Here is a 17,562-nt window from a genome sequence, read left to right on the forward strand (position 1 = left end):
TGTGTGTGTGTGTGTGTGTGTGTGTGTGTGTGTGTGTGTGTGTGTGTGTGTGTGTGTGTGACAATCTGCTAATGCTCTACTACAGAGTGTAGTAGTGTTAAACTCAGAAAAAATCTTGGCAAGACCACACTTCATTTGCAAGATACTTTAGCTTTGTGATCTTTCTAATTTAGGATTCTTATTTTTGAAATATATAGAATAAATATAATATGGAATACTAGAATATAGAATAAATTCTGCCTCCCCAATAGCCTCTCCTTGGGACATGAATTTTACTTATTACAATAAAACATCTCATGCTTTGGCAAATTTTCCATCATGCAATCCACTGAGTAAAAATTACTCACCGGGTCTTGATCCAGTATTCCCAAACTGCAAGATGCAGCATGTAAAAAATATAGCACCACATAAATATTTTCAAATGAGCAAACAGCAAAATTTTTTTTAAAAAGAGACCAATTTTGGCAAGCCCAGTGTTTATGACATGGACATCTTTTATAATTCAACCTTTAAAAAAGCCTGAAAAAGCTGATGTTAAAGGGACACTAGCAATAGAATATATATTTACATTTTTCCATTGCTTATGCTAGTTTGCATAATAAAATTAAGCAACTCTTTCTGATGCCCGGAATAATTTACTTGAACCTCGTAATTTTTTTCCTCATTTTTCAAAAGAAAAATGTATTGGCATTCATCCTCAATTTTTTTTATCAATCAGCATATGCACAACAAAGCAACACAGCAATTCTTCATTATACTAATGGGGGGAAAATTAACTTGACATCAAGCCTAATTGAGTAAAACCTCACTAATTTTAAATAGGGATAAGTCCTGCCTGTTTAGTGAAAGCAATTTAGTATAGAACATGTTTAGATAAATACACTTTTATAGCTTTCCAGAATTCACACTCACAAATAGCTTCCACAGCAAGCACGGGGTGTGGTAGAGGGCCTTCAGAAAACCTGCCACGTTGTATGGATAAGATTAATGTAGCATCTCAATTACAAATAACAACTTGGTGTTTCTTGAGATAACTTGAAAACTTTAGGTGCATCTTCCTAACAAATTATTTCAAAAGCAATTTTTATAGAGGATGCCAAAGTACTCTACGGCCCAGTCTACAAGCAAAATGTATAACAAATCATACATTATTAACTATGACAGGTTAGCAGAGTCAAATTTAATGAGGTTTCACTCTGCAGGCAATCCTCAAGTTGCACTGCAAAAGTTCATTTGTAAGTTCATGGTTAGAAATCAGAACCGATTAGAGCAACGTTCCCGTTAGGAAGGTCGTGTCATGCCTATATACGGAAGGAACATGGGTTTGGAACTCAAGACCCCAGGAGGGGATCTCATCATAACTTTGCCATTTATTATCTGTGTGAACCTGTGTGAGTTTTTTAACTTACCTGAGTCTTAATTAAATCTGTAAATAGACTTAATACCTATTTCCCAGAACTTCTGTAGGAATTAAACATAATAGCTGTAAGGCACCTACTACAGTGCTCTCTACTCCCACCCCTGGGCATTTATTTTCTTTTATCAAGTATCTCTCTATATCAGAGACGATTAGCTGGGAGGTTGTAAGGGTGTTTCAGTTGTAGGGGTGTACACACTTTAAATTGGATGTAATAATTGGTGGGTCTGTACATTCTTCTGTTGCAAAAGTTCATGCATTTCATCAAACAGCTTCCTAAGGGGGATTCTTAAGACCTGTTCTACAGGGGTACTTGCTTAAATTTTTAAAAATTAGAAATGGCCAAATGCTTACAAACAATAATTGGTAGTACCCTCCGCACCTATTTCATCCTATCTTATTTACTTAGCAATCTCACACCTATCCTTCACAATTGGTACAAGCATCATCTTCTCAGGAAAGCATCTGGGACCACTTCATCTGCATCACTTCCCACTCCAACATGTGCCACATCTTTCTCAGCACAGCAACTTGTGTATACATCTACTAGAGTACTCATCACACCACACTATAACTATTTTTACATGGATATACCTACCTTTAAGGAATTCCAAGTACATGGTAGATTCTTAATAAGTGGACAGAATTTTTTCCCACAAAAAATGTATTTATATTTGTTCATTAAAAGTAGTCAAAAAACACTAATTCAAAAAGGTAAATGTACCACAATGTTCATAGCAGCACTATTTACAACAGCCAAGACATGGAAGCAACCTAAATGTCTATCAACAGATGAATGGATAAAGAATATGTGAGATAGATGATAGACAGATACATACATACATACATACATACATACACACACATGATGGAATACTACTCAGCCATAAAAAATAATGAAATTTTGCCATTTGCAGCAACATGGAAGGATTTGGAAGGCATTATGCTAAGTGAAATAAGTCAGACAGAGAAAGACAAACGCTGTATGAGATCACTTATATGTGAAATCTAAAATACACAACAAACTAGTGAAAATAACAAAAAAGAAGCAGACTCACAGATACAGAGAACAAACTAGCGGTTACCAGTGGGGAGAGGGAATGGGTGGAGGGGCAATATAATAGGGGTAAGAGACAAAAAAAAGGGTTATTATGGGATTATATGAAGACATCTGTGTGAAACTTTTGAAAATTAAAAAGCACTATAGAATTTAAAGAACCTTTCATTCAACAAAAAAATTGTTTTTAAAAAGTAGTCATTTTAACTGATGAGAAACATGCACATCAGAAAGCAACATGGCTTTGGTAAAAGAACTTTGAGTTTGACAGATCTAATTTCAAAAAAATCCTAACCTCTCTGAAATTCAGTTTCCTCATCTGTGAAATGGAGATAATTACACCTACCAATCGAGGTTGTACATGAATAACATTTGTCTAGTACTGAGTATATTCCCTGCACAAGATCTACACCACCAACATCACACCACTAACTACCACCATCACAATTATTGCTGTTAATTATTCAGGAGTGACAGGTAACAGAAATCTAACATGCTTATTGATGAATTGCTCTACCTGATACTGACTATGGCTCAGACCAGAGAAAAGAAAATCTGTGCGGGGACAGCTTTCAGGAGGCGGAGCGCAAAATGATATTTCTGGAACTTCATACACAGGAGCAAGCTACTTTCATATGTGACCCCCTGGTTCCCAGAACCCTCCAAAGGTTGCAGGCATGCTGTTCTCGGGGTCTGCAACAGTGTGGGAGTCTACCCAGGTGGAGTATCACCGTCTCCGCCTTGCACCTATGCAGAGTATTGCTTGAGTTTGTGAGTCCAGGATGTAAAGGTCAACATTTCCACCCCTGAAAGTAAGGACACAGGCTCAGGGTTGAGAAATCTGCCTTTCTACCCAGCAATCTGTTATCATCTCTAATCCCCTCTTAACTACATTAACAGAGAACCTATTCCAAGCTTTTCCTCTCTTCGCCAACCCCATGCTCCTTACTGCTACTTCCCACCTGCCTGAGATGGAGGCATCTGACACATACACACCCCTCCGCCCACAAACACATTCTCCACCTTCCACTAGATCTTAGCATAAAAACCCTTCTCCTTTTGAAGATCAGCAGTTCCACTCGTGTTCTAATCCCCTTTTAGTTTCTCCTCTAAGAAATTGCTGCATCAGACCTTCTTGCCAGGACTTCCATTGTTCTCTGCTTCCCCAACCTCTGGCTGTCCACTCCAGCCTTTCCTCTCTGTCTGCAATCTCCTTTAGATTAATGAATTCCTGAATCGTCATCCTCCCCTGAACTGCTGTTCTTCCTCATTCTTCTTCCCTTTGATGACAAACTCCTTGAAATAATTCACTTCTCTAGTCTTTTTCTGCATCTATTTATTAAATCTGGCATTTCCTCTCCTTATAGCCTACTGCAGCAAAGTAATCCCTAAAAAGTAGCTATATCTGACTTCAGAAGCATTGAAAATTTATAAATTCTTTACTAAGAACTTTTTGAAAACACCAAGGAAAGACTACTTACTACACACAGCACCATTCTAAATACCCTCCAGACCTCTCCTCCTGGCCATAGTTTCAGCTGTCAGGGCAGAACCTCCAATCTCTACTTTCTTGAAAATTCTTCCAAATTTTTCTCTCCCCCCGCCCCCCCCGCCACAGCAGTTCTCCATCTTCAGATAAACTTATTATTATGGAAGCTGATTGATTATTCTCAATCATTACTCTGTGCTGGGGCAATGCAAACAAAGACATATTATCAAGGAGAGTCTGCAGTATACTGAAGGTCTATGAGGTTTCTTCTCTTTACTGCTGGAAACATAGCACCACTCCATCCCACCCCAGACCCTGGCCATTTTCTTCTACATTCCTCTCCAATGTCCCTGAGGACAGCACTGCCCACTGCATGGGATTTTGTGCACCAAAGTGTCTTCTAATGAACTTCGACGCTGAGAAGTTTTGGTCTAAAGGGAAAGCAAATCAACCTCAAAAGTCAACTGCCTCCCTTATCCTTTATTCAAACTTGCTATTTGGTTTTATTCTCTGCAAACTTCCATGAAAACCCTGTTCTCAACTCTTCTGGAAACCTTCATTAATATAACTCTTGACTATAAATTGCTCCTGCACTGAAGTAATCCATCTATTTTTTGAACCTTCAAAATGTACCCCACCATATTTTCACAGAAAACCCACTGCATAAAATGCTTTCCTCCTTCCAGTTGACTTGTGCTTATAAACCTGACATATGAGCCCACAACTTTGTACCAAGCTCACTACTCGAAATCAAGAGCTGCCCAATCAATATTCTGCCACTGAAATAGAGAACGTTGTGGCTTTGAGGCCACACACAAGGTTGGCTATTGCTGCTCTCACTTAATCCCCATAACTTCTCAGGAAGATGGTCATGTTTGGTAGTACGGACATGGTTGTAATAAGATTTAATATTTACTTCATAGCTGTACGTTTTCATTACTTTTAAAATATTTCATTTTGTTTGTAATAATCCTGATTGGTAGAGACTTTTGCCAATTTAAAGATGAAAAGAAATAGTTTTAGAAAAGTAAAGTAACCTGAGTAGTGGTAAAGTATAGTTGATTTACAATGATGTGTTAGTTTCAGGTGTACAGCAAAGTGATTCAGATATATGTGTGTGTAAACATATATGTATATTCTTTTACAAAGTCGCTTCCATTATAGGTTATTACAAGATATTGAATATAGTTCCCTATGCTATACAGTAGGTCCTTGTTGTTTATCTATTTTATATATAGTAGTTTGTGCCTGTTAATCCAAACTCTCAATTTATCCCTTTCCCTTCCCTCCCCTTTAGCAACCATAAGTTTGTTTTCTGCGTTTCTGAGTCTATTTCTGTTTTGTAAATAAGTTCATTTGTATCATTTTTTAGATTCCACATATAAGTGATATATGATATTTGTCCTTCTCGGTCTGACTTACTTCACTTAGTATGATAATCTCTAGGTCCATCCATGTTTCTGCAAATGGCATTATTTTGACTCAAGTTCTTTTGACAAAACAAAGTTGCTCTAACTTTCATGTTACTAATCAATTAACACCTACTGAATAATACTGTAGTTCGGAAATGACACAATTTTTGCCAGAAAATATTCTTATTTATTCATTTAGTCTTTCACTCTGCTTTAAGAGTCCTCAATTATAAAAGTAAAAAAAACCCATTCTTCTCAGAAAGAGAGAAGCATTGCAGATTCTTAACAGAGATACATTTTTCCTCCTGGATTTCTATAATTTTTAAATAACAAACTTTTTTAAAGTTTTTAATTAAAATTTATAAAATAAAAAAATTAACTAAGTACAGATTATCCATACTTTATAGTACAGAAAAAGAAAAAAATTCCAATAAAATTCAACATTGAGAAAAACTCTTAGTAAATTCTGAATATGAGAGAACTTTCTTGATCTAATTAATGGTATCTATTGAAAAAAAAAAAAAAAACTAAAGCCAGCAACCTACTGAACTTAGAAGTGTACCCATCAAAGTCAGAAACAAGATGAAACACCAGCTATCACTACTTCTACTCAGCATTATCCTGTGAATCCTTGCCATTGTAATAAGAAAAAAAGAGTTGTAACAATTGTAAAAGAAGAAAAAATTTGCTTCTTTGCTCATTGACATCTACACAGAAAATCCAAAAGAGTAAATAAATAAAATACAAAGAATTGCAGGAGAGTTCAGCAATACTGCAGGTTTAAAATCAATATACTGAATTCAATGTACTACTATATAATAACTAATTAGAAAATGGAATAGGAAACAACACCTTGTATAATACTTGCAGAGCTACAAAGTAATTAGGAATAAATCTAACAGAACACTCTAAAGACATTTTTATAGAAAATTACAAAACAAAGAAAATCTGAAATCTCATAAAGATGTTAGCTGCCCCTCAACTGATCTCTAGGTTCAATGCAATGTCAATAAAAATCCCCAAAATATTGATAGGGAAGAACAAAGATAACTTTCAGTGAAAACAACAAGGTGAAGAGCCTTGTCTTGGGGCATTCTATGTTCACTACAAATTATAATAATTAAGGTACTGTGGTCATAAGGCAGAAATTTTTTAATAGACAAATGAAACAATAAAAAGTCTAGATATAAACACACTGATATATAGAAACTTGACATATGGCAGAAATAAGATGATCTATTCAATAAAAGAAGCTAGGCTAACTGCTTATCTATACAGAAAGCAAAAAGTGTCTCTTTTTTTATATACAAAAATAAATTCCACATGGAATATTAAACCTTTTGGAAAAAAATACAGAAGAATATCTTCTTTACTTTGGCAAAGGGAAGCTATCTTAAGCAAAATACAGAAAGTAGAAAGCTTGAATAAAAGTATTGATATGTTTGACTACATTAAAATTAAAACTTTTAAAAATTAAAATATAAACAAAGTGAAAAGAGAAGTCAGAGACTTTGAGAATATATTTGTAATCCATTTAATCAATGAAGATTAGCACCCAGAATATATACAAAACTCCTACAAATGACAAAGATTATCCTTGACTAAACTTTAGTCAGGATCCTCTGAGCCCTGTTCTCAACTAGACCTCATGCATGGGCTTCTTTGCCCCTCCTTCCAGAGTCCAGTTGTAGCAAGAATCCTGCTAAGTCAATTTAGTAAGAATCCCCATATTCTTGATATCTGATCATCTTGGCCTGCCTTTAGCAAGAATGCTGTCAAGTTGGTTTAACAAGGATCCCTCTTACTCTTGATGTCTCCTCTTAGTAATTCTCTATCCACTGACAACCTCACTCTGCTTGTTAGCCATAAATCCTCAGCTGTCTTTGCTATATTCCGAGTTGAGCCCCATCTCTCTACTCTACTGTAATAGAGTTGACCCCTATCTCTATAATCTTGAATAAAGTCTTCCTTGCCATTTTAACAAGACTCAGAATAAATTTTCTTTCATACAAATCAATAAGAAAAAAGATAAGCAACTCAACTAAAAATCTGTGACATAGATGAACAGGAAACACAAAAGTAAAATGGCCAATAAGCATATGAAGAGATGCTCAACTTCACTAGTAATCAGAAACATACAAAGGTTAATCACAGAAAGATACCGTTCCAAATTCATTAAATAAGCAATAGATTTTTTGAAGTCTAAAATTTCCAACAATTGCTAAAGAGGTGGAGAAAATGTGAATTGTGCTGCTGCTGAGAGTGTAAATAAGCATAACAGTTTAGAGAGCAACTTGTTGTTCTTCAATAAAATTACATATGTGTGTACTGTATGACCCATTTCTTACAAGTCTAGCTATGTACCCCAACCTTTCTCACAGAGTTTCTGTGAGACAGTTAAACACTAGTGCCTTAAGGCATCCATAGTATATAACAATAAATTATTTTCTTTTCTGTGCACTTTTCCATACATATGTTTTGCCTCCATAAAAATGTTTTCATTTAGAGAAGAAGTAATCATCTTTCCTCCTCCCCTCCTTCTTCCAGAGTTCTCTTTCCAACTGCTTCATTTCTGTTAATCACACTATAATTTTTTCTGAAACACAGGCTCATGCACTCATTTTCGGTCTTTCCATCCCAGAAGACCAACTCTTGCCAAGACAGGCCAATACTATCTGGAACTCTTATCAAATATGTCTTTCTTTTTTTCCCACCAACATCAAACAGATCTTCTGTTTTCTCTCTCACTCTGCATTTTGTAAATCAAGTTGGAAACCAAGCAGTTTTTGGCATCTTATCCTGATAAGTCATAAAAGGTTTCTGTCCACTATGAGTAGTACTCTTTTTGAGTGAATTTTTAATGATTCTTTGGCAAACAGTATGTGGGACAGAAATCAGTCAGGATTCCTCTGGCAATTTCTAGGGAGGTTGAGAAGACTTCTCTGGGAATGTCTCACTTTTGAATGCCTTTTCTTTCTTTTTTTTACTTTAAGATATTCATTATTTAACAGAAATTAAATTGTGTGTGTGGTCCATTTACAAAGGCAAAAGAAAACCCTAAAACTCTAAAAGTTATACCCAGAACTCAAAATTTCATAACATTTTAATTATGTTTGCACACAAATGGTTAAAATTATAAACTCTACAAAAAGTATTAACCGTATAAATGTTTATGAGTAACTAAAATATTCCCTTTTCATTTGGATATCATAGCAGTCCCTGACTGAGACCCTTAAGCAACTGTTTGTCCTTCAAATAGATGAAATAGTACAGATTTGGGTACATTTCAAAGCACTTTCACGTACTGTACACTACCTTATTCGATTCTCCCAGCTGACCTAAGAGTCGGTAGTACAGACTCTTTCTCTATGAATTTGCTGTGTCAATGGTGATGCTACCAGCCTCCCTGTGTGAAAACAGGGATGTCTTAGCTGGCCAAATGACTGGCTAATTTAAGGAACAACAGATAACTCTAAATCCTTCCTTACACTTGGTATCAACTAAAATGTTTCTGCCAAATTTACGTATTTGGTGCTTTTTTTTTTAATTAATTAATTTATTTATTTTTGGCTGTGTTGGGTCTTCGTTTCTGTGCGAGGGCTTTCTCTAGTTGCGGCAAGTGGGGGCCACTCTTCATCGCAGTGCGCGGGCCTCTCACTATCGTGGCCTGTCTTGTTGCGGAGCACAGGCTCCAGACGCGCAGGCTCAGTAATTGTGGCTCACGGGCCTAGTTGCTCCGCGGCACGTGGGATCCTCCCAGACCAGGGCTCGAACCCGTGTCCCCTGCATTGACAGGCAGATTCTCAACCACTGTGCCACCAGGGAAGCCCCAAATTTACGTATTTGGGACATGGTCTTATCTGGAAGAGCAAACGTGGTACTTAATGGATAGCTCCCCTTTCTGGCAAGTTGCTCTGGTTGACATTCCGAACCTCTCCACTTTAGTTCTGATTTAATTTAGATTGCAGGTACCATCTCTAGTCACGTGACTTGATTCACTGGTGCTCTATCTCACCTTTCAAATTATCATTTTTACATTTTGTATCACTAAATTTTTCATCTTTAGAATTTATCTGTATAAAATGTCTGTATCCAGATTTAAAAAGTTAACAGCACTAACTACAACTTTTAACTCAATTTTAAAAGATTTTATGCAGCCCAATTATTTCAATAACACGACAATCAAATATCTTCCCTGCATAATTAAGGTGCCATTACTTTCATGTCCTTTCAAATGAACTGAATGTGTCAGAGTATGACAGATACAACTGGATGGATGAGTGTGTAGCTGAACAACTCGGATAGAGAATCTGCAATGCAAAAACTGATAATATCATTCCAGTGGCAAGTTACGTTGGGCTTTAAAGTTTTATTCCAGGGTGAGTAAATGTTTCAAGTTCTCTTAGTCTGACAGAAGTCAGTGGCAACCTTGCAGGCATTTGCATTCGGAAAGTTTTCTTTACTACCAAACAGCCTTCAAGTTTTAAAAATCAAACTTTAATTTCTAGAAAAGGCACTCAAATGTTTTAAAGGGTAAATAGTAAAGATGAGAAAGCATGGAATTCTATATGTTTTTATCCTTTCATTGTGGTACTCTATCCCACTGAAAAAAATACAAATCAATACAAAAGCCTTTATGGCTTAGTATAAGAAGCCCTCTTCTAAATGATGATCTGCAAATAATTATGCACATAGATTTAAAAGTTAATCCCACAGGAATGAAAAGTGAAGCGATAGGATCTGATGAGATCACTATGATTAAAAATGTAGGAAAGCGAAGAAAAAAATTTGGTGAATGGAAGAGGGAGGGAAATATACATTGATTGTGCACATATAATGTCAGACACATTGTTACATAGTTGGCCTATAGTAAATAATTTTCACAAAAACTTATTAATTTAAGGATTTTTGCTCCTCATTTTACAGATGAGTGAACAAAGACTCAGAGATGTTAACTAACTTTCCCCAAATCACGCAACGTATTTTATTGCCGAGACGTTAACATTGGCCCCATGTAACTCCAAAACCCTTGCTCCCTCCTCCCAGCTGTCCTGCCAAGAAAAGGAGATTCTGAGAAAGCACCAAGAAAATGGTAGCTAAAATGGCAGGAGAAAAATAGTATCGTGTCACAGAAACTATCTAATGAGTAATTCCAAAAGGGAGGAAGTAAGTTCCAGTAAAAAATCTGCCTTTATATTCCTAGCATTTAGCCAATAATAGGTACTCAGATGTGTGCTAAACTACAGGAATGCCTCAGAAAGGATGAGAATGAGTGTTAAGATTACAGCCTGCTGCCTAGAAAAATCACTTGTATCATTCCAGAGAGAAATTTCAGAGAATAGGTAGTGAATTTTTGAATTACAACACACATTTGAGGAGATGATGAATAAGAGCAGGGAGCACATAAAAACTAGTCAGCAAATGGAAATAATAGGCAGTGTAGGGTAATGGTTAACCATCCCAGGAGCCAGGAAGCCTGGGCTTAAATCCTAACTTGGTACCCATGTGACCTTGGCTAAGTTACTCAACTTCTCTGTATATCAGTTTCACATCCTTAAGATGGAGATAGTTACTGTACTCACTTCATACAGTTGTTACTCTGAGCAGTAAATGAGTTAATATAGGTAAAGCATTTAAGATAATGTCTGACACATATTCTTATTTCAGTATTAGCTGATGTTTCAAGGAGTTGGACAGTGTAGAGAAGGAGAAGATTTGAGAAATCTTAGGGAGCAGCAGAGTCAGGAAAAAAGAATAGTTAAGGAAGAACAGACTTTCAATGTTTGTAGACATGGGGAGAAGGAAAGATTCAGGAGAGATAAGTGAAACAGGAAGAGGCCATGGGAAAGATGAGCGCATGTGGAGGAACTGGCCTTAAAAGAAGAGAAAGGATACAAGTTCTGAGACAAAAGGGAAGGTAGAGAGCAGATGCACAGAGCACTTTTCAGGAAGTAACAGATGGGGTGAGACAGCAAAGTTCACAGAGATTCCAAATAATCTTCGCAGTCTCTTCCTTAAAGGAAGAAAAGGTTGTAGTGAGAATTTTGTGGAGTAATGAAAAATTTTTTGGAACAGTTATTCTTGAAAATGTGAAAAGGTGTTCACTAAAAATGAATAAAAGTGGACTTAGTAAAGCGTGGGCTAAACTCAGAGCAGATTCAAGTACAAATTTTTATGACTTTCAAAACACACAGACTGCAGCTTGATAAAATAGTCTGTGGGGTGCAAGGAAGCATGGAGATGGATCCAGTGAGCAAACAAATGCCACCAACAACCAAGGTGTACTCAGAATTCCTCCTCATGATTGTGTAGGGCAGTGTTTGCCTCTAACTCAACCAGCTTTTTTGTAAGCATCTGTCAATCAGGACCAATGAAAACCACTTCTTATATAATTTATTACAGGTATCATTTTCAATTTTAACTAATTGTTAGTATAACCCCATAAAAGGAAGTAACTGACTTCTGTTTTTAAATCTTGTGATATTCAAAAACTACCAAATGTAAAACAGGTAGCTAGTGGGGAGCAGCCGCACAGCACAGGGAGATCAGCTCGGTGCTTTGTGATGACCTAGAGGGGTGGGATAGGGAGGGTGGGAGGGAGGCGCAAGAGGGAGGGGATATGCGGATATATGTATGCAAATGGCTGACTCACTTCGTCGTACAACAGACACTAACACAGTATTGTGAAGCAATTATACTCCAATAGAGATGTATTTAAAAAAAATAACTATATCATTTAAAGTAGTGAATAGGTCTTTGGTGAAACATGGCACACTAGACATACATATTTTTCTCTAGTCCCTCCTGAGAGTTCCTAAAATTAAAGACTAAAAATGACATAAGTCACAAGGACAGAAAGAACGAAAGACGAGAGCGCTGAGATATTTATTTTGCAGGATGAAAAGAGGAGGATGAGTTCTGACTCCACAGAGGAAGAAAGTCAAAAGGAACGAAGTGATGCAGGGCCCAAAACATCAGAAAAGTTTAGAGAATGGAGGCGGCAACTGCCTCCGAGAGAAAGAGCGGAACTAGAAAAAGGAAATCAGTTGTACATTTATTCAGGGAGCAATAAAAACCCCAGATTATTGCTCCCAAACCAATTCAGCAAGGCAGCCACTCCAAATGATGACTAGAGATCTACCCACTGGGGAAACTGAACCAGAAGAGGCCCTCGATTCAAGGACACAAAGCACTGAAGACAAGGGTATCAAGTCAGATATTCACAGTGCTTCAACCCCTTCCTCTCCCACCCTCCTTCCCAATATGGGCACCATCCTTCCCATCTCTGGGCAAGAACGGAGAAAAACCCATCACGCAAGAGAAAAGAGCAGTAGGTCAGCCCCATACATATACACAGAGCTTCTGATTTGGTTTTTTGGGACTTGAAAAAAGGATGCTTTCCACTTTTGTGTATAATATTTTGGTATATTATACAATACTTCAGTTATGCTATGGAAGGGCAGAAAGTTTGTTCCGCCCCACTGATGAATTCTCAGTACTTAGAATAATGCCAAGTACATATTAGGTACTCAATAAATACTTGAATGAATGAAGTGTTTTTAAAATCTCTTGGACTCTCATGGATACCCCAAGCACCTCAAAGATGTTATCTTTATATTTGTAGAGCATCATTTCCTTTCAGTTATTGACAAAGTAATAACATCACCACACTTCGCAGTTAAATTCCACTTCATTGCACCTCGATTTTAAACATAAAATTCACAATAGTCAGTTTCTAAAAATGGCTGATATTAATTGTTCCTCTATTAGGAAGAATAAGTGGCTCATATCACTTCATATTTAATAACATTCATTCTTAAATGAAAGCACAGGAGGTTTCATTTAGAAAAAGACACTGATTTTGTATTACTGGAGGAATGAGCTAGATGGGCCCTCTAGTGGCCTTGAAGAGCTAAAACTCCCCGAAGTACCTGACATTCCTGAGGAATCAACGTCTATTAAACACAGTCTTTCTGAAGCTGTAGACTCAGGGGGAAAAGACCCACCCGGCTGCAGAGTTACTGCAATGACATTTCCCTGTGTTTGTGTAGTAGTCAGAGAGAGAAAGGAACACAGCAAGTGTCACAGGGTGAGATGTGAAACATTACTTAGAGGCAATAACAGGATAACTGGAGAAATGGAATCCTGAGCTCCAGTCTGTCCCTCATAACTGCTTCCTTATTATGCCTCTATCACTGCTACCTTCCCCCCAGAACATGAATGCTCCTACATGCCCGATCTTCCCGGACCGGGGCACGCACCCGTGTCCCCTGCATCTGCAGGCAGACTCTCAACCACTGCGCCACCAGGGAAGCCCCAAAACTATAGTTTTTATATAAGTGAATATAGACAAAATACCAAAGGCAACTAAACTTAAACATTATTGCATTTCTGAGTATTCGGTGATGAACCAAAATTGTCTGGATGAATATTGATAAAGACATCCCTAAGTCATGCATTTTAATTATTCTGTAACATTTCTTTTGTTCTTCCTATATTCCAGAAAAACCAAGAATCATGTTGTTTTAATCCAGATTGTCATATAATTTGTGTTCTTTTGATAGCAGTGTCAAATTAAACTACTTTTCTTAACTCACTCTTAGATGGTTTCTTATTATCTTTAATTTGGAAAAACTTCACTGTGTCAAAACAGTAAAAACAGGAATCGTCAACAAAATTCTCAGGGCAATGCTTGGGCTTCGAAACAAACCATGAATTTTACATGTCATGTTCAATCATTGTAATGGGGTCACCCAGGTTAAATATATTCTCATCATATAAAATACTAGAAAATATTCTAATTTTATTATTAAAATCAATATCACTCATATTTCTCTACCTATTGTCTCTTAAAGCAATATCTGGACCCTGATAGCATTTCTTAAATGTCTCTTCTTTGGGAGAAAATATTTGCAAATGAAGCAACCGACAAAGGATTAATCTCCAAAATTTACAAGCAGCTCATGCAGCTCAACAACAAAAAAGCAAACAACCCAATCCAAAAATGGGCAGAAGACCTAAATAGACATTTCTCCAAGGAAGATATACAGACTGCCAACAAACACATGAAAGAATGCTCAACATCATTGATCATTAGAGAAATGCAAATCAAAACTACAATGAGATATCATCTCACACCAGTCAGAATGGCCATCATCAAAAAATCTAGAAACAATAAATGCTGGAGAGGGTGTGGAGAAAAGGGAACCCTCTTGCACTGCTGGTGGGAATGTGAATTGGTTCAGCCACTATGGAGAACAGTATGGAGGTTCCTTAAAAAACTACAAATAGAACTACCATACGACCCAGCAATCCCACTCCTGGGCATATACCCTGAGAAAACCGAAATTCAAAAAGAGTCATGTACCAAAATGTTCATCGCAGCTCTATTTACAATAGCCCGGAGATGGAAACAACCTAAGTGCCCATCATCGGATGAATGGATAAAGAAGATGTGGCACATATATACAATGGAATATTACTCAGCCATAAAAAGAAACGAAATTGAGCTATTTGTAATGAGGTGGATAGACCTAGAGTCTGTCATACACAGTGAAGTAAGTCAGAAAGAAAAAGACAAATACAGTATGCTAACACATATATATGGAATTTAAGGGAAAAAAATGTCATGAAGAACCTAGGGGTAAGGCAGGAATAAAGACGCAGACCTCCTAGAGAACGGACTTGAGGTTATGGGGAGGGGGAAGGGTGAGCTGTGACGGGGCGAGAGAGAGTCATGGACATATACACACTAACAAATGTAGTAAGGTAGATAGCTAGTGGGAAGCAGCCGCATGGCACAGGGATATTGGCTCAGTGCTTTGTGACAGCCTGGAGGGGTGGGATAGGGAGGGTGGGAGGGAGGGAGACGCAAGAGGGAGGAGATATGGGAACATATGTATATGTATAACTGATTCACTTTGTTATAAAGCAGAAACTAACACACCATTGTAAAGTAATTATACCCCAATAAAGATGTTAAAAAAAAAAAAAAAAGTCTCTTCTTTCCATTGTTTTTAATGCGATGTGAAGAGAAAACTGAAAACAACAGTGCGTTGCTCAATTTGTTTAAATCTCTCTTCACTAGAGATTATACCTACAACCAAAACGGCCAGAAAATAGTCCCCAGAGGAAATTAGCATCAGGACTTTTTATGTGGCTCATGTCAAGGCCTGGTTCATGGCTGTCATCCTGGCACACACCTTCTCTACTTCAGGTGGACTTCTCATTCCTAGAAGTAGATTTCAAGACTCCTAGCTTCATTCTGCTCTCTCACTAGATTGGTAGTTTACCCAGGTTTACAATTCCACAGTTGCCTCTGTTCAGAATATTGAAGGTACTGTGCCACTGGTCTCCAGCATTGATGTCAGGAAATCCAACGCCATTCAGCTTCCAGTTCCCTTGTATGGGACCCATCTGATTATTCTCAAAGCTTTTGGAACATTATTTTCCCAGATATTTTCATGGCTGGTCCTTCTCTCTCATTAACCAATTCTCCGCTGACCTCTTAAGGGACCGTTCTTGATAGATCAAAGAAGCCTCCACATGTCACTGCCACATCACCATGTTTTATTTTCATCAAAATAGTTAATGCTACCTGATATTTTCTTGTTTTATTCTTTTCTATATTATCTCTTTCTGCTGAATAAACTATAAGCTTCACAAGAATTTGTTTGCTTCTGAATCCCCAGTGCCTAGGACAGTGAGCAAGTACTCAATAAATGTTTATTAAATAAATGAATGAAAGCCTGTATATTAGCATTACTACCAGAAGCAGAGAAAGAAGGGCCATTTGATTTATATTTCTAAATTATGTAAAACAGGATCACGTCTAGGACCCCATCTTTGCCACGGTGTTTGTGTTTACGGCAAACATGTCTTCTGGCCACTGTGAATCAGAAACCAGGAGTCCTAAAACTTTAAAACTAAAGTCAAACTTTTGAGCAGATCAGTTCTATTTGTTCTCAGGAAGCACTGACCATGGGCCAAAATTATCTTCTTCCCTCTACAAAACTTAATATTTATTAAGAGTTAATGTTATCATCTTGATCCTAGCAGAGCAGTGACATAATGAAGGCAATCCAGCAAGGCAAGTGCAAGCTTCCGCATCAGATGGCCTCAGTCCTGATAGAAGCTTCGTCATTAGGAGATGTGTGTCCTTGGGTTTATTTAACCTCTCTAAGCCACAATCTCCTAATTATAAGAGTGCTTGTCTCCTAGGCTACTATGAGGATCAAATGAGATCACTCATCTAAAGTTCTAGGCATAGGCCTTGAACATTTAATAAAGGTTAGCTGTAATTATTAAAGGAAATTATCTATTTGAACATTTACTTATTGTTTGCAAAGTCTTCCCTAAAAGCATCATTCATTATATTGCACGAAATAATTTCCTCTCTTAGCTTAGTGCTCACATAAAACTGCCTTTTCAATCCCTCCTGAGATTTTCCTTAATCGGGTGGGAAGAAGTATAGGACCAATCATATTTTCTTTCCAGAAGGAAACTCAGATCATTTGCGTTAATAACCTCTTCCAAATATCTTTTCTCTGCTTTTGTTTCTTAGCTGACTTCCTTCTGATTTTATTATTTATTTATTTTTTAATTATCATCTTTTATATTGTATTTAACTTTATAGCTTTTGGATCTGTCATTTATGAGCTGAGAGACCCTGGAGAGGTTATTTGGCATCCAAAGCTCCACTTTCTTAATCTGTCAAATGAGACGTGTGTGGACACCCATGACACTAGCATCCCAGTCTCCCTTTTAATGACCACTCTTCTACCGCATCCATATTTCCTTGGGGCCATACAAAGGGCCCAACCCTCTAAGCACTTAGATTAGTCTAGAAGTGGACATCCAATCCAAGCTGGACCAAGGAGACACTCGCCAGAAATTTTGGATTTAGGACTTAAAGAGGCAGGTCAGTTTCCTTCTAGTAGCGAAATTATAAAACATAAAACCCAGGAGTTGCTAGTGGCTATGTTTCCCGTTTATGAAGGAGCCCGTCCACAGTGAAAAAAGAGAATGACTCTAAGATGCAGAGAGGAGAAGGGAGTGGGAGTCCTAGTAATTCTAATGGTTCCAGGGTTGTTGATCTTCCTATAGCTTGGTTATCCCATTAGATAGACACTATCTTTCCAGTAACTTCTCATTTTTGCATACATAATTTGGGTTTGATTTCCAAATA

At 37.3% G+C, this 17,562-nt stretch overlaps 1 protein-coding gene across 1 annotated transcript in view; it reads right to left on the reverse strand.

Moving 5' to 3' along the window:
- SLC39A8 (solute carrier family 39 member 8) overlaps positions 1–17,562 on the reverse strand; it is a 73,101-nt gene that overhangs the window by 19,069 nt on the left and 36,470 nt on the right. The gene's annotated exons all lie outside the window — the stretch shown is intronic.

The sequence above is a fragment of the Aethalodelphis obliquidens genome, unplaced genomic scaffold, assembly GCF_003676395.1.
Source record: "Aethalodelphis obliquidens isolate GAN/ISIS:26980383/991018 unplaced genomic scaffold, ASM367639v1 scaffold17, whole genome shotgun sequence".
Lineage (NCBI taxonomy): Eukaryota > Metazoa > Chordata > Mammalia > Artiodactyla > Delphinidae > Aethalodelphis > Aethalodelphis obliquidens.